The sequence below is a fragment of the Amphiura filiformis genome, chromosome 10 (genome assembly GCF_039555335.1).
Source record: "Amphiura filiformis chromosome 10, Afil_fr2py, whole genome shotgun sequence".
Classification (NCBI taxonomy): Eukaryota; Metazoa; Echinodermata; class Ophiuroidea; order Amphilepidida; family Amphiuridae; genus Amphiura; species Amphiura filiformis.
The window spans coordinates 64,965,245-64,990,096 of record NC_092637.1 but is presented as its reverse complement, the minus strand read 5'-3'; the positions used below and the strand labels follow the sequence as shown (position 1 = coordinate 64,990,096).

At 35.0% G+C, this 24,852-nt stretch overlaps 1 protein-coding gene and 1 non-coding gene across 2 annotated transcripts in view; one reads left to right on the top strand and one right to left on the bottom strand.

The window, feature by feature from the left end:
• The window catches only part of LOC140162364 (CMP-N-acetylneuraminate-poly-alpha-2,8-sialyltransferase-like), a 28,025-nt gene extending 26,948 nt beyond the window's left edge, over positions 1 to 1,077 (bottom strand). The window contains exon 1 of the mRNA XM_072185576.1: positions 975 to 1,077. The gene's annotated coding sequence lies outside the window, so the exon portion shown is untranslated. The remainder of the gene's footprint in view (positions 1 to 974) is intronic.
• Positions 1,078 to 14,864: 13,787 nt separating this feature from the next.
• Positions 14,865 to 14,937, top strand: Trnat-agu (transfer RNA threonine (anticodon AGU)). Its single transcript has one exon. It is a non-coding gene; the product is annotated as a tRNA-Thr (tRNA).
• Positions 14,938 to 24,852: the final 9,915 nt, after the last annotated feature.

The window sequence follows — 24,852 nt, the reverse complement described above, 5'->3', positions numbered from 1 at the left end:
ATACACCACTATGAAAAGGATGACAATTTTGTTTTTTGAAATACACCTCAGAAATTACCAAATAAATGGCGGCCATCTTCGAATTCTAAATGGTGGCAACTCTAACTGAATACAACAGTGAGTAGGTAACAAGGTAACAGATAATTTGAAATCCTTGGTATCAAAATCATGGGTACTGCCATCATGTGTTGCCTACTGTCCAAGTTAATGTAGAAAAGGGACAAACTTGATGAAAATGGTGGCCAATTTTGAAAAAGAATTCAACATATTGGCAAAACCATACTAGTTAAAACGTCAGTAACAATAAATTTGGGTTACTCTGTATTATAAACATGGATTAAATTCAAGTTATTATCAAAATATATTGAAAATGGCGGCCATTTTGTTTCTTGAATATTGAAGGGTAAGACTCCAAAATTGAACCGGTTAAACAGCATTGTCGAATTCAGCACCATCAAATTATCCTAAAAAAACTTATTTAACCACTTTTAACACGAAATGCCTCCAGTAAGCAGAAATTCTCAAATTTTGACCTAGGACTTTTTCGCAATGTCTCCACTTTTAAAAATATTCCCTATGTCATGGTGTACAACTGTGCCAAATGTCATAATGTCTGGTGTGTTTTAAAACAAACACGTGCATTGTCTTCCTTTTGGCCTGCTCATCAGTGCACGTTTGATTTCACCAATTTAAAGCATTGAAATTGCACACTTTTGCGCGTTTTGCGTGCATTTGGCCCAGCAAAGTAATTCGTACATTTGGTTGGCACGCTGATGTGTAGGAGGTGCCACTGACGTGACATACTTGACAAGAACAATCTTAGGAGAAATCATACTGTTTTAGGTGCATTCACACGGTTAATACCCACCGTCCTTGTTCCGAAAACATGGCTACGCCACTTGAATTCCCTCCCATCTTTTCATTTGACTCCATTATGTGATAGGTTTACATTTAAAGAAAGAAAAAATACTTACCAATTTCTAAACAAATTCACAGTGTTTCAAAAATTCAAAATATTCCAATACGTTAGGTTAAGGAGTTAAGTTCCTCGTTGCACATCAAATGCATGCTTATGAATGAATATAAGATATCGTTCCTATGGCGTGCAATTAAGCCATCTTTGACTGGTAGCTATGGTGGCATACATTAGTTACTATGGTATACGTCTTCGCTTCAGTGATCAAATCAGGTGATGTTTGTAAATGAAACTAGCACGTGTTGCTTAAAAAGTTAGTTATACTACTTAAGCTTGTAATATAAATTGACAGACATACGTCGTATAATTGACCTATAAAATTAAATTTTAAACGTTGAAAAATAAAAGTGGATAAGATAATAGTAATTAATATTATTATTTAAAGATGATTTGCTAGATTTGCGTAGCGAAATAGTGGTGTGATATATTCAATTCAATTCAATTCCATTTATTTCCATCAAAAGTACAAAGAATTACACTTCATTAACACCAAAATGATTAAAAAACACAAGATGGAGAAGATGCAACAAAAGGCCAATGACTGCAAAAGTGTTGCACCACCTTACCAAAAAATAAACACACACAGATAACAACTAAACAAGACAAGTACGGAGGCCTACACGGTTGTTTGATGGGATCATTTATTAGTTTTTCAAGCAAAACATCATGTACAACCAAATTTTAGGCTTAAACAGCTAAATGTGATATCATGCTAATGTATACAGATGCTTTTGAGTCATTCTCAACTTTGATTTCCCCTCTTTTACAAAATTATTCACTTTTATAGCATTTTTATAGCTTTTTCGGATATAAAATGTATCTATTAATGACAAAATTGGTGGCGCTATTTAGTTACTGGATATTACTCTTTCAAGCTTTTAATACAGATAATTCCTTTCATTGTTTGATAAAATATGTTTATAAAATTTCCTTGTTGCTTGTTTCACCTATTCCAGCTGTTTTAATGGCAGTATTAATCACTTACCCCTTGCAAATAAACAAATATGATTTAGGATAAATAGCGCCATCTATAGTTTGCATTTAGTTAATAATGAAGCCAATTCTATATACATCAAACAACCGTGCCTAACAAACAAAGGATAAACAAAAAAAATAAATAAGTCAGTGTTGTTAAATTACCGGCAAATTAAAAATGATGGTTAATCAACAGGTAAATTAGCATTAATTTACGTTCATACACACACGCTATATAACAGCGCGAGTGATTGGTCAATATGTGAGATCGCCGGGTAAGGGAAATGAAAATCATGTTTTTAATAATGTATTTGTAATGTTTTGATGACATAAGAAGCGGCCCCTCGGGCATAAACAACCGTTCAGTCATGAGAATACATGAATGAACCCCTAAATAACTAATGTAAATTATGAAAATACACAAAATTGCAAACTAAATTTCTTGCTAGGAAACTAGGGGCCTAAAGCATTGAAAGTATAGGATAATCTTGCAACAAAAAAGATGAAACTCAATGACAACACAACCCCAAGCCAAATAACCCCAAAATCTCACCATAAACAAGGACAAAACAGGCCTTCACCAGCAACCCCCCCCCCCCTCCTTCCCATCCCATTTTATTTATTAGTGTTAATGACAAGCATTATAATATAAATTATACGAGAATTGAAAACACGCAAATTAATTTACTGTGAAAAAAATACACAGTGGTAAAAAGAGTTATCATTAACATTAATTGGATTGCCATTTCTTATTATTTTTTTACATATTGCTTGGTTCAGTCGTTTTTCTGCCATCTTTGCTCTATACAAATGAAATGTTGCAATAGTCAAAATCAGTGTTAGAATAAAAAATCAAAATTCGATCCAAAAAGAATTAACCGAGGGGTCATAAGTAGATCTATATTGATCTGGTCTTTGTATCATACCAGAACTTATTATCTATCGTGTTTTTCATCTCAATAAAACGAGATATACCAAAGCAATAAATATCGTAACTTATTACATTCATACAAAGACGAAATAACTTTACCCATTTTTGATCACCACGGGCAACCCTCCGAATCCAATTTACCGTGAAAGCATTTATATGCATTTCAACATTTGGCCTCTTTACTCCACCATTCTCATAATTGTGTACAGACTTGATTATTTTAACTCTATCTGGCTTGCCGTTCCAAACATATTGATATATCTCATCATTTACCGTTTTTATAAACTCCTTACTTGGGTTCGGTAGCATTTGAGCAATATAACGTATTTTTTGCAAGGCCCATGAACACTATACATACCAAAACACACACACACACACCCTCACACACACACCCCCACCCCCCTACACACAAAACAGAAAAAAAACTCGTCTGGCAAAAATATATAACAACAAACAAACTTAAATTTATAGACAAAATTAAATTTGAAACTCGCCGAAAGGGGCCACAAAAAGCAACTTAAGAAGTAACAGTGGTCGCGAAACCACTTCTTTGTGGCACTGGTAAATAAGATGATAAATCAAAACAAAAACAAAAGGAACTAAAACAGTTGATTGACGAAAAAAGGTACATTATAGAAAATTATCAAAAATTTAGTTTATACAAATTGCCACTCACTTCGTCAAAAAAACACATACAAAATTATTAAATATACATGCCGCTACCAACACTTTATCAACAAAACCTATTATTCACGAGACAATTATACTTTTACTAGCGAAACAATCTTACTTGCATATTAATTAATTTTATATCATTGTCTACAATATTACAGTGACGAAAAACCAACCATATGCCATCTTTTTGTGAACAGATTAAACAAAGAGCATGCAAAGGGTATACATAGAAGAATAAAGCATTGCGTTAAATTTTAATGAGGACTATTTTTTTATATTCACCACTGTCGAATGCTTCAAACACCGTAGAAAAATAAATGTTTTTTTTTTAATTTCTGTACAGACCTATATAGGCCAACATAGGCTTATCTCTTTTAAAATACGTAATAGGGAAACGTCGGTCATGTAAGCCATCTATAATTAAGTAAACATTTTTTGAAGTGATACAGTTCAAAAACACAGCACAAAATAATTATTTTTAACCCTTCATATGCAATTATGGAAAATTCAGCCCAACCGTGGCTTATATGAAAGAGTCATTTCTATTACTGAGTTGGAACACATTTTTTCCAAACTCCTCATTTACCCTTTTCCTTTTTAATGATATTTTTTTTTCCTGTAAAGATATCTATATGTTGGAGAGTCTAACCTTTAGTTTTTTTACGGTATAAGATAAAAAGTATTCGCCCAGGTCGTTAAGGGCTGGGGTATGAACGTTTGGACAGTATTTATTTTGGGACATTAGAGCACATCAGACATATCGAATTGCATTCTGAATACGAAGAATGTCATTCTGATATCAAATAATTTTGATTTTTGAAATTCGCAATTTAATACACATTTTATGGCAAATCATTAAAATTGATATTTTTGATATTTAACAGTACTTGAAGTATACTTTATAAATCTGATGATTTATACTTAAAGTGTATGTAGGTGGAATGAAAAGCCGACGATCAATTGAAAATTTTGACCTTTCGTATTGAAGATATGGATTTTTTTTCCCAAAACACCAAAAAAATTAGGTCTTTTGGAAAAAAATCCATATCTTCAATATGAAAGGTCAAAATTTTCAATTGACCGTCGGCTTTTCCTCCCTGCTACATACACTTTAAGAATATATCATTAGATTTATATAATTTACTTCGAGGACTGTTATATATCAAAATTTGAAAAATATCAAATTTTTATAATTTGTCATAAAATTTGTATTATATTGTGATTTTTAAAAATGAAAATTATTTGCTATCAGAAAGACATGCTTCGTATTCAGAATGCAATTCGATAGGTCTGAGGTGCTTTCATGTCCCACAAAAAATACTGTCGAAACTCAATAAACGCTCATTTTGGATCCCTTAAGGAACTGAGAATTTATTATTTCTAATTATTGAAAGTATTTATAATAATATATTGATGTTGTTCTTTCTGTAATCGACATAAGATAGTTAAAGCAGTTTGAGAGTCTAACCTTTAGTTTATTTACGGTACAAGATAAAAAAATATTGAATTTAAATGAATTTACCGTATAATAATATAAAAGTATTCACAATGGTTTAATTAACAATTTGGTAAAATCGCCACGAATCGCCCAGGTCGTCAAGGAACTGAGAATTTATTATTTCTAATTATTGAAAGTATTTATAATAATATATTGATGCTGTTCTTTCTGTAATCGATATAAGATAGTTAAAGCAAATGTACCATGGCAACCTGTTACCATGCATGGTTGGACAAGACTATATACCTAATTAATATAGCTTCAGCCTAGCGTTGATAATTAGCCTATACTGTAATTTTTCTATTACAGTTGAAAACACCGTTTGTGTAAAATTACAAATAGTCCATGAGCTACGACAGCCCATCATGTGCCTAACCATAATCCTCCACGAGCGGTATAATTTTGTCAAGAGAATCGCCCGATTGTTTACCATTAAACATGCTGGTTTGCCCTATTAGTCTGGGAGCAAAAGGTCTTGAAAAATGGTTGAGTTCAACACCCTTGTCTACCGATGTGCGTTACCTTCAGGTGTTAGTATAGACCCTTTAGATCACTGCTGGTGGGTATGGACGCCAATCGTACGGTAAAGAAAATGTTTGGTTTATGCTATCTACGACGTATCGTTATTGAGTTATCCTACAAAAACCTAATTTTAGGCTAAATGACCCTTTTTTGTTTGTACATGGATCAAAATTTCAACTTACTCCAATTTAGGCAAACATTGTAGCAAATTGTTTGTGTAGTCAGAGTAGATCCAGAAAAAGAATAGTTTTGCTTATATACTGTGTTCATTGGGTGGTCATAGGCCACTGTTGATCACTGACTTCCATGACACGTAACAAGTAAACAGTGTAGAAGCTGACAAACCCAAAACAGATTATAAAAAGAGGTCCATCTCGTTCTGTGGTGCCAATGTATGGAACTCCCTTCCTGGGGAATTAAAACAATTAATTGAATACCTGGGTTCAATGATAGACAGCAAAGGAGATAGCACATCTGATTTCAAAAGAAGATTAGCTATGGTAAGGACAAGAACTCAGAGTATGCCAAAGATCTGGAAGGGTCGTGGTTTATCGATCAACCTCAACGTATGGTTACTTCGTGCAACAATCTTACCAATTGCTACATTCGGTTGCGAATCCTGGGCAATGAAAAAGAATGGCAGGAAGAAGATAGTTGCAATTGAGATGTGGTGCTATAGGAGGCTGTTGGGAGTATCTGAGAGAGACAAGACGACAAATATCTGGGCCCTGAATAAGATTGGCACATACTTAAACATCAGAAAGTCCATCATTGAGAGGAAATGGAGCAACTCTGGCCACATTGTAAGAAAGGATGGTGGAGTTGAGAAGCAGATTCTTCAGGGAACCGTGGAAGGCCATCGTGGAAGGGGACGTCCATCAACATCTCGGAAAAATGATGTGAAGAACGTTTCATCACACGGAATGTATGGTGCAACACGTTTGGCTTCTGATAGAAGTAGATGGCGTACTCTTGTGAAGTCCACGGCAGCGCAATCCTGTGCCATCTGACCCAGACAGAGAGAGATTAATTTTTGCCAATGTACATCCTTCTTTTCGTTTCAGTATGTTTACCTTAATTTTATGACACTGTATAAGTAACCCCTTTAACTGACGCACCGGAGCCATTACTTTAAAGTATTTTTTATGGAATAAAATTGTGAATCTGTAATGCTAGTTTAGGCTTCACTTACAAATAATTTACACACAATGACATTGTGAGTCATACAATGCTATCTTCTGAAGATAGCTGTACATCATGTCCAAAAAGGTTAATGGTATTAAGTGAGTAGTAGCTCATTGTTTATTTACTTACAAATCGTTATATCAATTAGAATTTTGTTGTTGTATTTTTCCAACATTCACATATCTAACAAATGCAATACAGTTAACTTTAACAATCAAATTTAAAAATAACTCGGGCAGATCAGTTTTAATGCAGTTTTAGGCCCTAATTATGACATATGTGTGTCATTTAACATTAGGGATGATATGAGTGACCACTCCCTAAATAAACCAAACTTGTTATTACCAATTCTACAGCTATTCGAAAGCAAGTAGTATTCTCCCAAAGCGTGTATAATATGAAGCTCATACTACATTCGGTTTTTGAGTTTTGACACAATTTGACACAATATCATGCAATTTAGAGCCCTATAATTACAAAATGTGTGTAATTTAGCATATGGGGATGTTTTCAGTGACCACTACTTAAATAAGTCAATTTCTTTATCTACAATTTTATTATGATTGTAAAGGATATCATCTACTCCCAAATCGTTTACAATATAAACCTCGTGCGAACTTATGTTTTTGAGTTATGAGACGAAGACGAAATTTAGCTGAAATGTTTTTGTATTGCCAGATACAATCTTCGAATAAAAATCTTGGAACACTTGGTACACGTTGTCGTAATTCCGTGCAGAATTTGCGTGTGTTTTGTTTATGAACAAACATGACATCTACAACAATAATTTACCTTTCCCCTCTCCCCACCAATCAATGTTGGAACTGGCAATACTGGCAGGCTATCACCTTCAGTAACTCTGATTAGTGTAGATTTTTTTTTATCACACAAGTACACAAATAGGCTACAAAGGTTCAGGTGAGATGTTAAATGTTTTAGTGACACCTCACCTGTGTCCCATGATAAGTTTCATATACTCGTAAAGCCGAGGTGTGACGTAGAAGAGTGCCACCCGGAGTTCCACGTCCATATCTTTCATCCGAGTTGTTCAATTTAGGCACAAAAGTCTCATAATCTTCAAAGTACACGGATTTCAGATGCACACTCCCATTGTGGCACTTTTGAAAAGCACCCTAGACAAGGATTTAACCCTTGACTAAAACGATACCCTCGGGTAACACGCGCCTGTTTTCACGCCCTAATATGGACTTTATTCCTTGCATCAAATATCATACACTAAATTTTATTTCCTCGTATTAGCAATTGCAATTGAAGACCCCAGTAGATAAAGTAGTTAAGTGACATTTTGACGAAATTGAGTTATTGGCGATACCCAATTTCATTATTTGTCCACGAAGTACCATGTATTTTGAATGGGGGCACACAATGCACGATAAATGCATCAGCTCCGAAACTGATTTTAACTTAAATAAGGTTCATTTTTGGGTTATTTTTATTATTTTTTTTTTTTGTTGTTTTTCAACCAAACTTTCTATCATTTCTTTAAGTCCTTCATACCTCACTCGACTCCAACTCCAGTTTTTTTTTTTAAATCCCAATATGTCCAACTTTTTGAAATTCACTCCACTTCAATTTTGAAAAACTCGCTTACATTTTTAAAATAAAGGGGAAATGAAAATAACAACAAATAATGTTTCTTCCCCTTAAACAAGACCAAGGGCAATAACAATTTGGGCACTCCATTTTATTTAAGGTTAAGAAAATTACAGTGGTTCCAAATCTACCTTACACAGAGTGGGCTGACATTCAAATTTTAGATGTCTCTTGGACAAACATTAAAATTTCGTATCGCTATAAAATATGTCATAAAACCAAACGGTAAATGCTAATTCCTTGATTTTTTCACACAAGATCACTAATGGATATGTTAATTATAAAATGTTTTAAAACGTAAAAGGTTCAACTCGGTTCTTAATTAAAATGAATTATTTCTCTATTGCACTTTTTTTGACTCACCCTGTATCTACGTTCGCTCATTGTATGCGTGCATATCTTTAGTGTCCTAAATTGTTTCGATCATCTCGATTAATACATATTACTATAGTCTGGTCAGTACAAAAAGCGCAGAGTGATTTTCATTTTATTTTCTAAAATTAAAAGAACCGCTTTTAGGTAAGTTACAGTGGTGAAGTTGTGATAGTATTGAGATACAGCCTGCAACAATATCATGGTATAAACAAGATTATGTTCTTTTGGTAAATATGTTTATTGCCTCCACCCTTAATGTCTCGTAGAGATATTTGTCATTGCTTTCCCGTGATCTTTATCATGTTTATGGTATTATATATTATATGGCCAATATGAAATTTCAGGGAAGCAAATGTCACGTGATGGTAGGCGGCCGTTCTTGCCCATCTTATTCAATCTACAAGAGTCCATAACAATGATGTGAAAATTACGGCAAGTAATATGCATTTTAAACGAGAAACCAGGTTTCATCATCGAAACACGGTTTTTTCGTAGCAAGATACCAGGCTTATCGAATCCAAAAGGCAGTATTTGTTGTTGTTTTTTGAGGGGGGCTGTACTTTTTAAGTCGATAGAGCTGATGTTTCGATTCAAATCCCGAGTTTGCGATCAACCTAGTTTTTATGGGTGTGATACCAGGTTGCATCATGTTCATGGTAAGAATCCGAGATTTTCCGATCGGGAAAACCATGTTTTGAACGAGAACCGTATTTATTTGAGTAACCGTGTTTTTTATCACAAGACAGTGTTTTTCGATAGATGATCCGTGTTGTTTTGATAAAGAACCTGTGTTTTCGACAGAGATACCAAATTTTTGTTTATTTTGTTGTGAAAAATACATGTACTTGCCTTTAAAAAATTATTTGGAAAACAACAACAACAACAACAACAACAACAAAACACATGTTCAACTGTTATTTTTCATTAAAATAATAATAAATATCTACCGGAATCTACATCTAAAATACAGCTATACGTCTCCATTATGTTGCTTCGGAGAAACAAATTATAATTTATTGTTTTATCATTTCATACGTTAATAATGGTTAATGTACGGTGATTGATGCAAACAAAGTTTAAAATACCGTCTTTAATCTCAAAACAAGCGCAAGTTTTGTTTGTATTTTTCTTACTCATGTAAAGCCCATTTGCAGGAAAAGGGTCTTCACACCAGTCCAACAGCTCCGATGACCGAGGGGCTCTTATCAGAAGCCTGGATTCAACTCACTCCTCTAATTACACAACCCAACCTGAAGAAGTGACCAACACGTGCCTTATAAGTCGATATTATGGGCCTCAAATATTAAAACAAAGGACCGGCCGTTTCTCATCAAATAAAGCAGCTTTATGGCTTCAGTTTGTACACAGATTGCAACTGAGAATTATATTGTTACTAACACCCACCCCACAGATCCACAGAGAATAGCGTAATTATAATAAGATGATATAAACGTTAATGCTGTTCCAGTTAAATTACATATCCATCGGCTGTTCCATTTAATTTACATACTCCCTCTGAAATGGCTGTTCCGTTTAATTTACATACTCCCTCTGGAATAGCTTTCCCCTAATTAAATTGTATATTGTGAATTTCAATCTATACTTTACTGTGAATAAGAGAGACTGACAACAGTGACCTATGGAGAGTAAGAGAGACGACTCCCCTGGCTGATGGCCCGAAGTTGGATGACTTAACGAACATAAACTTCTTGACAGAACTACACCCACCCAGCACAATTGTAAACTTTCTTTATTTTAAGTGCTCAGCAAAATAAGGACTATAAGTTTGTGTACACCGATAACATGCAGGTATAGCCGTATTTGTGTACAAATATAAGGCCCTCTAGTTCTTTTTCTGGTTCTACTCAGCTACACAAACAATTTGCTACCATTTTTGCCCAAAGCGGAGTAAGTTGAAAATTGGATCCATGAACAAACAAAAAAGGGCCATTTTTTTTTTCAAAATCATGCTTTTCAGCTCTTTTGATGATTTTCTCAAAAAAAGCTTTAAATAAAATAATTTAGCATTACATTGGATCCGTCAAATTATTGCCATACTAAATATTTGTACATGTACATAGTTTATGACAACGATTTAGCAGTTATGAGGACCGTTTGAGAGTCTTACCTTTCTAATACTTCATTTTTTAAACATTATTTCATTTACGGTATAAGATATAAAAAAATATATTGAATCTAAATGTAATAGTATTCATAATGGTTTTCTTAACCATTTGGTAAAATCGCCATTATATAATATAATGTTGTTCTTTCTGTAATCGATATAAGATAGCTAAAGCAAGTGTATCATGGCAACCTGTTACCATGGTTGGACAAGACTATGCCTAATTGATATATTGTTATAATTTAATGTGTTCAATGACCCGAGTCGAAGCAAGCTTTATTCGATTTCAGCCTAGCGTTGATAATTAGCCTATACTGTAATTTCCCTAGATACAACCGGTTGTAAACACCGCACAGTGTCATCGCCCCGATATCTTCATGGCAGAAATCGCCATGGTAGATTGAATCCACAGCCACGCATGGCCATTTGTATCGATCTGTTTAATAGTTTTGAATGGCATAATAGGCCGAAGGACATCTGGCTAAGGCTACTGACAATAGCCCCGATTAGCTCGGTGACTGACCTCGCTGTGTCAAGTCGAGCATGGTAGCCATAGGTCATATTCTTTTAGACTACCTTCACGATTGGCCGATACACTGCGCTATATAATTCGGCACATATAAATCAGAATTATTGCGGATTTATTGTCAGTTTTTGACTCAAGACGCAAGCTGCTGTCTCAAAGCGCAAGCTAACGACTATCATATCTGTTCAAAATATATATTCATGTGCAAGGAACCACATCTGGTTTCTTTATACGAAATCATTTACGGGAGATATTCATCATTTTCTACACCGGTATCCAAAGATTTTCTTCTCATATCAAACTCGTGCATAGCAAATTCACGTGTATCGATCCCGGGTATTTATTTAAGTATCTTTTAGCCTTACTTTCTTGTTTGTTTGTTTTTTACATCACGAAAAATACATATAACTCTTTACTCTATAAAACACACTAGCATCATCAGATTTACAATATTTTTAATGTATTGCCGCATTATAAGCAGGCTACACTGTGTATGCGTACAATTGCTCTGTCGGCAATTATAATTTAATATAATTTAACATAATTTAATATAATTCAATATAATTTAATATAATTTAATATAATTTAATATAATTTACTATAATTTACTATAATTTAATATAATGTAATATAATTTAATATAATTTAATATAATTTAATATTATATTTTATATAATATAATGTCAAAAAGGGGGGCGCTGACATTTTTGAGATCTGTAAGGGGGGGGCGAAAAATGTTCACGATAAACGTTTTTTGCATCAGGCCTCCACTAACAAGTGTTTGTGAACGGTCCCTAAGTGCGTGCAAATGCAATTATTATTTCATGGTTCTTACTCTTTGTAAGATTGTATGAAGGTAACATAATGATATTATTTATTTATTTATTTATTTATTTATTTATTTATTTATTTATTTATTTATTTATTTATTTATTTATTTATTTATTTATTTATTTACTTATTTATTTATTTATTTATTTATTTATATATTTATTTATAATTCTTCCTTTTTCACCCACTGAGCATTTGCGTCAGAGTTATCAGTACTCAAATTACATTCATCAATGTCTGTACAGAAATATATGAAATAGGTCAAAATGTATTAGGTAAAACACACATTTTGAGTTATTATGCAAATAAAGCTTTTCTATATTTGTCGCCTATTTATTGTTTTACAATAATGATCACCAAAAAATTTTGCAATATTTTATGATTTTTATGATATTTATTCATAGCCAAACTATGGATTTAAAAAGCACAAGCATTGTACAACATAATATTTACTTATTCTTGAGCCTCATTTAAATACATGATCATAACAAAGGCGCTGCTTGCTAGTGTTCTGAGTGTATGTAAGTGTGGAGTTAATGTGAGTGGGGAATGTGTAACAAATGTTGGGTAAGCAAATGGACCAACAACTTTAATTCAAGGGGACATTGTGGCACACAATCGTGGAGGCACCATTTAATATTCAATTATTTGGGTCTATTAACGGGAACCACAGAAGCGAAACCTATAACCATAGAAACTTATATCTTCGCGTTACCATGAGCATACCAACGGTGGCTTAATTAGAGATACCCTTGACGTGTTTACATTAACGTATTTTGTATTCGTATAGAATTTCATTTCAAAAGCATTTGATGCGCCGCGAAGAAATATATTTAGTACGGCAATTTTGGTAGAAATAATTTAGGTAAGTACTTTGTTTATATGATTGTAACATATTGTGAATACTTGTGAATATATGCGAACTCAGTGATCACTAGCCGTGATTGTGGCATAAGGAGGTATAGCATGCAGACAATGGCGGCACTCATATCCTTATTTATTATACACGTAAACATCTAGATTATATAGATTAGGCTATATACATTATCAAACTTACGAGGTCAAGTATATTTGACTTATAAAATAAGATCTCACACAATTTCCTACTCTAATTTAACCTTATCACTACGAAGCGTTTTTATGGCATAAAAAGGGTTTGTCTTTTCACCCAAACGGCTTGCATGTAAGCTAATCGTCCGCCCTTTGCGCTCATTTCAGTGATAACAATATCAACCCAGGACCTTAACAGGGGATATCGCCAAAATAATAATTAAAAACAAATAATACGATCGACCCAGTCGGAATGTTGTGATTTCGATTCCCATGCCGGTACATTCCCTTGCTTTTTTTTTTTCAAGTTGGGTTGTGTACCGGTCGGAATTTGTGTTTATTTGTTGTCATGTTTAATTGTAACACTTTGGGTTGATAAACTGTTCATTCTTTTTATTAAATATATTCAGTTTTCTCTTGTTTTTTTAGCGAGCAATCGTTCCCCATTGTGTTTATTTATTTGATCTCCTTTACTTGTGTACTTGCGTAATATTTGTTTAGGGAAACCAACGTTATGATATACAAAAACATACATTGGTTTCATTAAAGTTTAACTTGGAACAACTTCCTTCAGGTCAATAGTCTCTATACCAGTAGTAGTTTTAGTACGCCTAACTACGGTTTGTGTGTATTGTATACCACGACTGCTAACATTAGACACAGTATAAACCCATTTCAGTTCATGACGGGCATTTTGTCTGATGTCATTAGACAGAAGTCGTCGTCAAATAGCAGGGTAATGTACCCGCAGCCATCCAAATCATAGCCAAAAGTTTCTTCATGGGTCTTCAGATGTTTGATGATGGTTCAGTTCGTTTTCCTACTATCGACTATATAATCATTCAATGCTTTGCATGGTAAAGACGGTGGTTTATCACACACAAATGCAGTGTGGACTCCCATTGCTATTGGTCTCGCGTAGGCACACTTAGTATCATCCCATTCTTTAACAGTCTCAGGTGGTTTAGGATGTGAGGCGCAAACCAGATGGTTAGCAAGATTCTGGTCCCTCTTGTATGCAGTGACGGGGACCTTAGCAAAAATATTGGTGGAAGGGTCCTCCATCAGCGATCTATAATTCTTCAAAATGATCCAACGGATAGGATGGAGCAAAGGGTGGTAAGGTAAAACAAGAGGGATGCGATCAGTAGACTTGTGTTCAGATCTTTGAAGAGCTTGATCCCTATCGACAGTGTTTATTCTCTCAGCAGCAGAAAGAGTGATGTCGCCAGGGTATTGACGGGCATCAAAGAAATTGGTGATCTGTTGAGAGACTTGCACAAAATCCTTGTGATCCGAACAAGTGCGCTGGCGCGTAACAGCTGAGAATAAGGAATGAAGTTCTTACAGGAAGGAGTGTGACTAGAAGAATATAACAAGTAGCTGTGAGAATCAGTGTCCTTGAAATGGATGTTGGTGCTGATGGAGCGATCTCGGATGGAGAGCTTTTAAAAGATCGAGGAATGTGACCGACGCATATATATAAATATATTAAAAAGCCGTATTAGGCCTATATGCATGGTGGAACAAAAGCAAAGCCTCGCCTATATCGGCTGGATTAGCGACCCGTCTTACCACTCAGCCTTCGTGGTCTAGTGGTTAGGACGTGTGCATAGTACGCATGAGGTCCCCGGTTCGAGTCCGGGCGAAGGTTTTTGCTTTACGTTCTTCGTGGGTTTTTCTCTATTCTTGTTCAGTGTCTTTATATTTATTTCATAGAGAAGCGCATCGTTCCGATCCCCAATATGAGTACTGCCAGGGTTTTTTCACTTTCCTGTTCAGTGTCTTTATAATTATTTCAGTGGATTGCATCACTTGGTGATCACCCAGCAGTATACCATGGCATTTAAAAAGCCGTATTAGGCCTATATGCATGGTGGAACAATTAGTGAAGCAAAGCCTCGCCTATATCGGCTGGATTAGCGACCCGTCTTACCACTCAGCCTTCATGGTCTAGTGGTTAGGACGTGTGCATAGTACGCATGAGGTCCCCGGTTCTAGTCCGGGCGAAGATTTTTGCTTTACGTTCTTCATGGGTTTTTCTTTATTCTTGTTCAGTGTCTATATATATATTGTTACAAGTCGCACTTGACTCAAGGCCAAAATCACCTTTTACCCGAACTCACACGAATGCACAACACAAATACACTGTTTAATTAAGCTAACACAATCTAAATCTTTAATTGAAAGCACGTTATGATTGGTACAATATATGACAACAAATACACATACACAATAATCAAATATAATTACTCTTTATCTATTTAGTACTTAGCCAGCATTCTTCTTCTTGGCGATCATAAAGTTCTTGCAATGTTCTGGACGACTGATATATCCTTATTCACTTGTCCTGCAAAAATCAGCGAAGTCCTTTGTACACTTGCATTGATAAATCCTTACTTATAAAATCCTTATACAAAAATGGTGTTCTCCAAACACGTTTATAACTCCTTGCGCAGTTCTCCTATACTAAACTCCTTGCGCCGTTCTCCTATGCTAAACTCCTTGCGCAGTTCTCCAAATTTAACTCCTTGCGCTGCTTTCTCCAAACTTGGTGCTATTTTAATTCTGGTTAGCAATTTCCTTTCTTTGAAGGAATTGGACTGTAAGCATTTTAGCTAGCTAGCCCAGATCAACACTATTAACTGTGAAGAAATATGTTTTTCTTATATACCAAGCAGTTGGAAATCCCCAATTATTAATAGCCAAATGATTGTGGGAATTCCCCAAGCCTTAATTATAACATTAACCTTTCTCATTACATCACTTCCTGAGGGGAAATCCCATGGGGCACATCACAATATATATATATATATATATATATATATATATATTGGATTAGATATCATGTTATCATGATAATTATCAAAAATGTGACACAGTTGTATCCTTTTTGGGTGGGTGCGGCGTGCCGCACCCACCCTGTATTCTCTGACTATTGACCTACTTTTTCACATGCCGCAGTGTTGAGAAAATATTCGTGCCGGTTATATCCCAAACACCCACAGAGGTGATAGTTTACGGCGAGTTTTGTAATTATTACTTGATTTTGATATGTAAGTAATACGATAAAGTCGTCATAGGCAGTAATGTGTTTGTATTAAAAGAAATAACAAAAATAATTATTTAAGTAATAGAAATACTATTTGGAAATTGCAGCAAGATTTGCAGATGTTTTTATTTGAACAGTACCAGTTCACCAGTTTTGCTAGTTTTCCTAATCTTTGGGCTAAATTAATAGCATCGTGAAAACCAAACAGTCAATTAATTTATGTCAACATTTCCTTGTTTGACATCGCATGCAAACATTATCTTATTTACATAATGGTTTTGACCTCGAGTCATGAGTGGTGATTCATTGTTTAGGCCAAGTAAAATAAATAACGTGTATATCGTCCCCGCCCTCTCCGATTTTTGGAGATTTTCAAATATTTTAGTTATTTTTCCTATTTGCTTCCTTACTTTGTTTATAAAATTGTTGTGATGAAATGACATGTTTAGAAGTTCTTGGTTATCATTTATAAACACATTGCAAACACTTTCTTCAAGCTAGGGGTAGGGCTTTGGGGAAATAACAAAAATATTAGTGGCCTCCCCGATTTTATGATGTGTTGACAAACATTTGCCATTGCAATTTTACACAGAAATGAATGGTAAAACAATAACACGATAACAAATAATAAGGACCTCCCTCACCAATTTTTGAAAAAGTCCGGACATATACAGTTTTTTTTTACTTGGCCTTAATTGGCATACTCCTCTAAATATTTTACCGCAAAGTCCTATGGTGGAGGGCTATTTTGTTGTGTAGTCCTACAAAGGTGGGTGACTAAAAAGTAGCCTGTTGGTACATGTTTTACCGTACAGTCCTATGGTGTGGGTTTTATTTTTTATTTTGTTGTCCTAATTCGATTGCTCTTAGTTCGTTATTTATATAACTTCAAACACAAACCTTCTTAGGGATGCACCATTAGATTCTCAGGGTGGGGTAGGAAGTTTTTCAAAAAAAAAAAAAAACTTCACCCACTTCATGAGCAAAAAAACAAACTTTCCCCACCAACTATAAAAATAAAAAACTTTCCCCTGACCCCAACTTCCTACCCCCCTCTCAGTATCAAATGGTGCGTCCCTTAGTTTAATTCTTTCAATCAAAATTTCACTCCTCTGCTAATGATGACAAGTGATAATCGAAGTAATACTGCATTAGGCCAAATACAAAAATAAACATGTTTCACGTCCCTCCCTCCTTTTTGGAGGTTCCTTCAATTATATTTTTATATTTTGCAATTCAGTTATAACTTTTTAAAAATTATGTCTAGGGAGTTGAGATGCTTTCTATAGCCTTCTCAATATACAAGAAACAATTTGGAAGGTTTCGAGATCATTAGAGGAGGCCTACCCATCAGAACAACAAATAAAAAGAGGCCTCCTCCTTTTGCAGGCATTATTGTGCACGCTAAAATAGCTCTAAATATGGGTATTTACATTGATTCTGCGATACAAAATAAAAAGGCCCCTCCTACTCCTTTTTTTCAAAAACCTGGACGTGAAACATGTTTTTTATTTTACTTGGACTTATCAATATGGAACTACACCTTTATCTTGACAATTCATTTGCTCGCCCTATTCCTTTTAAAGGAATTTTTATTTATTGTGAACTTGACTTACTCATTCTTTCATTTCTCTTGACAATTTTTCATTTGCCCACCCTATTCCTTTTAAAGGAATTTTTATTGATCCATCGTTTGGTTCCCCGCTGGTCAGATGGAACAGATTTTCCCTGTTGTTACATTTGTTATGGTCACTAAAATGACGCATGCCAAAATCACCTGCTTCCGAATTCAAGCATTAGCAAACACACAAACACACAAACACACTATAACAGCTTAATTACTAGTCCAGTATGGCTGTACGATTCTATATATACAGGAATCTTAAAAATTTCAAAATTACTACAAAGAATTTCTTTAGCTATATTAACTTAATTAAGCCTGGATATCTTGATTGGCTGACTTTCTGAAGAGAATCATCAATGACGAAAAAAAAACTCTGGTTTTTGGAAAAGTAGCTTTTCAACATGATTGACTACATCATGATCAGTAAGCGTTTCCAATCAAGTGTGAAGAATAGCCATAGTAGTGGTAATGATGACATCAGTTACATTCTCCTGAAACAAATTATTCCCTCAATCAACCATATTCTTTCATTCATATTCAACTTCTCCTTCTCAACGGGCACTATTCCTGTCTCTTTGAAATGTGCCAATGTTACTCCCATCTTCAAAGCTGGTGATAAACATGATTTCACAAACTATAGGCCTATTTCCATCATTCCCGCCATTTCCAAACTCTTGGAAAGAACAGTGTATACCCGGATCCAGGATTTTTTAACTAAAAACAATATCCTTTCGAAGCATCAATTTGGATTTAGACCAAACAGATCAACTAATATGGCAGTTAATGACCTCTACTGTAAAATTGTTCAAAATCTTGACAACAAGCTGCGCGCCATTGGTATCTTCTTAGATCTTAGTAAGGCCTTTGATACCATAAACCACAACATTCTTCTTCAAAAACTTCACCACTATGGTATCCGAGGCCTTGCTAACGATTGGATCAAAGCATATCTTTCTGGTAGAAATCAACGTGTCATCTTCAATAACTGCCTTTCTAAATCCATTAATGTAACCTGTGGTGTGCCCCATTGATCTATCTTGGGTCCTCTACTCTTCTTACTTTATATCAACGACCTCCCCTGCACTACTTCCGCTCCTCACTTCATTTTATTTGCAGATGACACCAACATTTTATTTTCTCACTCTGACCCTCAGATACTCCAACAAAACATAAATAGGGATCTAAAAATAATATCAAACTGGTTTAAACTGAATAAATTATCACTAAACATCATAAAACACTAAAAATAAACATAGTAATAAGCCTGATATTAAATATGATATTAAAATAGATGATACCCCAATTGAAAATGTTAATACAACTAAATTCCTAGGCCTATTAATAGATCATAATCTCTCATGGCACTCACATACCCAACATGTCTCTAAGATTGTTTCTAAATACAACGGTGTGATTCAAAAGGTCCGCCATTTTCTTCCTTCACTTACCACTCTATACAACTCTCTGGTTCTTCCCTATCTGTCCTATGGGGCCCTCGTGTGGGCTGATCCTAACAATGCCAACTTAGACTCTGCATTTCTTCTTCAAAAGAGAGTGATCAGAAGCTGTACCAATTCCCTCTGGCTTGCCCATAGAGACCCGCTTTTCTCTTCACTACGCACTTTGAAAGTTCGTGATCTCTATAGACTCCAACTGGCTTCATTCATGTATCACTTTCATAATGACCTTCTTCCTCCGGATCTAGTCCCTGACAACTTTTTCAACACTCTCACTCTGTCTCACTCTTACAATGCTAGGAATGTTCATGAACATGTTATATTTCCTTCTAACATTGCCCTTGCAAACAATTCTTCCAAAACGCAAGGTCCCATACTATGGAAAGAACTCCCTTCTTCTCTCAAATTGACTCGGACTCTTGCTACCTTCAAATCCAACTTTAAGAAATATATCATTTGTGGTTACACAGAGGGCAACTAATACCTTCACGATACATTTCGTTCTTCTTTTGTACTTTAGTTCAATCCATTTTTTTAGTAAGTACTTGCTCACACCCTCTCATCCTTAGTCTTCAGGAGCCATAGTTTTACTTCAACTTCATTCCTTCTATCTTAACTATCATCCTCGTGTTTAATCGGATCATCTGTTTTGTGTTTGTCTGTCTGTCTGTCTGTATGTCTGTCTGTTTGGTAACTACTTAAGAGGGCCCTGCACCCCCACGCTCCGCGTTTAGCAGGGTCCTCGTCAATCACCTGATTTAACCCTATTTTTTCAGGTTGATTCAATGATCTTGTCATATAGTTTTTTTTTCTAATTATTTGATTGTACATTTTTTCAATTTAACTACTTTTTGTAAACAGGCAATACTATCGCATAAATGCGACTTGTATGATATACGGCTCATTTATCAACAATTACGGTATAATAACATCATATGCTGATAAATTAATTGTCTGTTATTATATTTCTTTTTAAACGGGCCTTTTCATGCCATTAACTTATATGTACATAATTATTATTATTATCATGTTAGTCCTATTATTAGGATTGTTACTATTGTTATTATATTAGTTATTTATTACCATGATTTATATTATTATCATTATCACTATTATTACTTCTGCTTATATCATTATTGAATTACATTTGTACATTGTATTATTGATTGGTGATTGGCAAAATAAAATATGAATATGAATGAATGAATGAAAAGAGGCTATAAGACACATGAAAGATGGGAAGTCACCAGGTATTGATAATGTTCCGGCAGAGGCTCTGCAATGAGGTATGGACATCAGGAGTTTGGCCATCCTCATGGACATGGTCGATCATCATTCCTCTCCCGAAGAAGGGCAACCTTAAATCTTGCAACAACTACCGCACCATCAGTTTGATCAGTCATCCGAGCAAGATACTTTTCCGACACATTCTTAATAGACTTCGACCTCAAGCAGAGTGAATCATAGCAGAAGAACAGGCAGGATTCAGAAAAGGGCGCAGCACAGTGGAGCATCTGAGAATTCTGAGTGAGAAATTTCGCACAGATCAAAAGCCACTTCTCCACATACATACATACATACATAAAGGTGATTTAAGGCGCTTATGCAAAAAATTGATCTAAACGCACAAAACTACAATACCAACAACAAACAATAACCAGCCAGTGGAAAACAAGTCAATGTGAAGACAAAATGAAGAATACTAAAAATTGTACAAGTGAGTTTTCAGCAGCTTTTTGAATTGTGTGAGAGAAGAAGCTTCCCTGTATGTTCCGTGGCAGGCTGTTCCAGATGGACGGTCCAGCAGCTGTAAAAGACTTATCACCACAGGTTAACTTGCACATGGGAATGTTTAGGAGAGTTCTGTCCAGGGCAGATCTTGTAACAGGGCCACTGGAAGGTGTTGGCTTAAGATTAAGGTTGGTCTGAACCCTGGAAATATGGAAACTTTCGGGCCTCATAACTTCGAAATTGTTGGTCCAAAGTATATAAAAGTATACATATTTAGAATGGCAAAGACTTGATAAGTTCATCTGTGAGGTCAAATTTGGGCCAAAATGGCACTTTTGGCCCAAAATCCCAAAAATAACTGTTTTTGGCCCACTTCTTTTTCGTGCATCATAACATAACATATTTACAGCCTGTAACCAGTTGTAGACGAACTGGTTACTAGACCATACGGCAAACAGTTATTAGATCAGAAGGTAATTAGGCCAAATTGTTTATAATAAAATATTAGACCAAATGGTTATTAGTCTACATGTATATGGTCAGTAGACATACCGGTACTGGCTATTAGAACAAACAATATTATACTAAATGACTATAGACTATATAATTGAATACATGAATACAAAAGCCACCTAAGTCCATGGGAAGTGATTTTGAGAGAAAAACCTGTGTATCATTTTAATTCCTTCAGTTAGATTTACCTGGTCAATATGGTAAGTTTTACGTGCAAATGAGTGGATTAACCTGTATTAGGTATGACGATTAGCATTTCAGGGACTTCGTGGGGTTCATTTTAAATTTTGGACTTAGGTGGTTTTTTGAATCATATACAAAGACAACAATGTTAGAATGAGATTACCACTAGTAAGATAATACAAAATAAAGCGCACAGGTATGTATAATGTTGATAAGCATTCTTCCATGTAATATAAACCACACACTTTCCTTTATTAAACCTTTTTTTCTTTCTTCAAAAGTCACTCTCTAGCAATGAATGTGTTACAAGTGGACTTTTATACATACTGGATTTTAATCAATGTGTTACAAGACTCAAATCATGGAATTGGGTGATTCTTTCATACATGCTATTTTTCACATGCTCAATAGACACAGAGGATGAATTTGAGTTGTTCTTTCATACATATGACAGGCCTATGTAAAGGAACACTTTCCCATGCTTAACTCAATTTGGTTTAAGTATGGACTTAGGTGGCTTTTGTATTCATATATTCAATTATTAGACGTGGTAATTAGCCTTTCTGGTACTAGACCGTTTATATATACAGAATTGATATTTAGTATGGAATATTTTTTTGCAAAATTCCAAGACTGGTCTGGAAGGGGTCTGTATAAACAGACTAAATATTAATCAGGGTGTGTCGGGAGATGGTGTAACACAATTTTTTGACAGAAAATGTGCTTTCCAAATTCCATTAGTTTGATTATGGCGCTCATAATGTAGTGAATTAGTCTAAAATGGCGGTTTTAAAGAGACTGAATTGGATTTTTGTGGGGTAAAATTTCTGAATTTGAGCAACATTATTGTCAAATTTATTGAGGTTTAAGGTGATGTTTACTGAACCTTAATACCAATAAGTGTCCATCAGAACTGAAATGCACTTGTAATTTACCCGTTTTAAAAGTGGGAGGAGCTTTAAAAATATGGCTCTTAAAAGAGGTACCCACTCAGAAAGTTTGAATGACCCCCTGAGGCCAGATGAAATGTTACAATCTTACTGTACACAAAGAAGCAGCGTGAGTTTATTGGACAATAACAGTCTAAACGCAGGACAACCGATTGTTATTGTTCTGCAAGGCTCACTCAGTCATTTAATAAGGCAATACAAACGATCGAATTTGGTATTCAAATGAACAAAATTTTGAGTTACACCTTTTCAGTGTAAATTTGTTTTTCTCGGCCAAATGAAAAGCAATAATTTTCATTTTTTCAGTAAATGTCAGGAAAAACTGTAATGCTTGATACTGTATTTTTTCAAATCTTAGTGTTAAACTTAGTCGTGAAATTCAGTCATTTAGTGTAAGATTTTCGATTTTGATAGGCTTCAACTCTGCCCGCGAGCCTTTTTTTGGATCAACCTTTTAGCTTTTCAAAGTAATATAGTTCGCTAAAGAAGGATTTTTCCCAACTTTCTAACGCACATCACCGTGAGCGATATATCATAGTTTTGTCAGAATTTCCGTTTTGATTCCATAATTTTTGACTACCAGCTGAAAAATTTTCAAATCCACGCGTGAAATACTAGCATTGTGGATCGATATCTCTGGGTGCCCGGCCTGGATACAGTGTTGCCAGAACTTCAATATAGCAAAGAAATTACCTAGTGTTTCAATTGTCATGAAGGTGACTGGGTATAGTGCCTTTTGTTTGTGATTGCTGGCCACCGAAAGTCATAATGAAGCAGCCAAAACAATACAAGGTTAAACATGGAAGTTTATAACAACCTATTATAATGACCTAAAGGAAAAATCATTTATGGCAACAATGAGCCTTGCATTGTAAGTCATGGTTCAAATGTGTTGAGTACCCACCCCACCCCCATAGGCCTACATAATATTACATACCGGTACCTTATAATATTTATATAGCACGGCTATAGCTATACATTTAGAAAGTAGGTCCTATAGCGCTAAATTATGACAAATAGGCCTACACAAACCCGAACGCAAGTCTGAAGGGTGTAATGAAAATGCCAACCCGCGATGGGGGGGGTCATTCAAAATTCACCTGGAGATAGGAGGGACATAAAATTAAAATCCCCTCTAATAACACGCGAATTTTGCTAGGTTTGGATTTTCCCATGGACCTCATCCTAGGTAAATAAACAAATAAACAAACAGACAAAATGGTTTTCATAATCATGGAATCCATAGCCCCTATTGAAATTGCAGGCTATCACGGGAGCAAATTTCCAAAATTCACCTCATTTACCAGAATTGGGGATTTGGGCTACCAAATCGCTGGTCAGGCAATCCTGGTTTTCAATGGAAAAGGGACCTGGTTGACAACAATTGAAATATCGATTATTTCTGTTGGTTGCTCTCGAAATAGAGTACTGAGTTTGACATTTCGGGGCATGAAGGGAAAAAGGGTAAAATAAAACGGAAATTCTGACAAAACTATAATATATAGACCCACACGATGTGCTTTACAGAGGTGGGAAATATCTTTCTTTAGCAAACTATATTAGTTTGAGACGCTAAAAAATGAATTCTGTAAAAAACTCACGGGCGAACTAAAGGCCTATAAAAATCAAAAATATCACACTTAAAGACACAATTTGATGCTTAATTTTAACACCAAAAAAATTAAAAAAAATGTTCATCCAAGCACTATGTTTTTATTTGACATTACTGAAGAAAAAAAAATTTTGCTTTATATTTGACCGAGAAAATAAATTTCATAGCAAAAAGGTGTATCTCGGAATTGTGCTGATTTTAACATGTATCGATCGACTTTTAGCGCGACTAAGCAGAACAAAAGAACGGTTGTCCTGCGTTTAGACTGATAACAGAACAATTTTGCATAAAGTCCGAAATTCCAGCACAGTCCTTGAATTTTGTGAGAAAATATTACATACTAAATGTCAAGTCTGTAGATAAAATGGGTATTAGACCAAATGGTGTTAGACCAAATGGCAATAGACCTGACACCTGATAAAGTCCCTGAATGCGTGAGTTTCACGC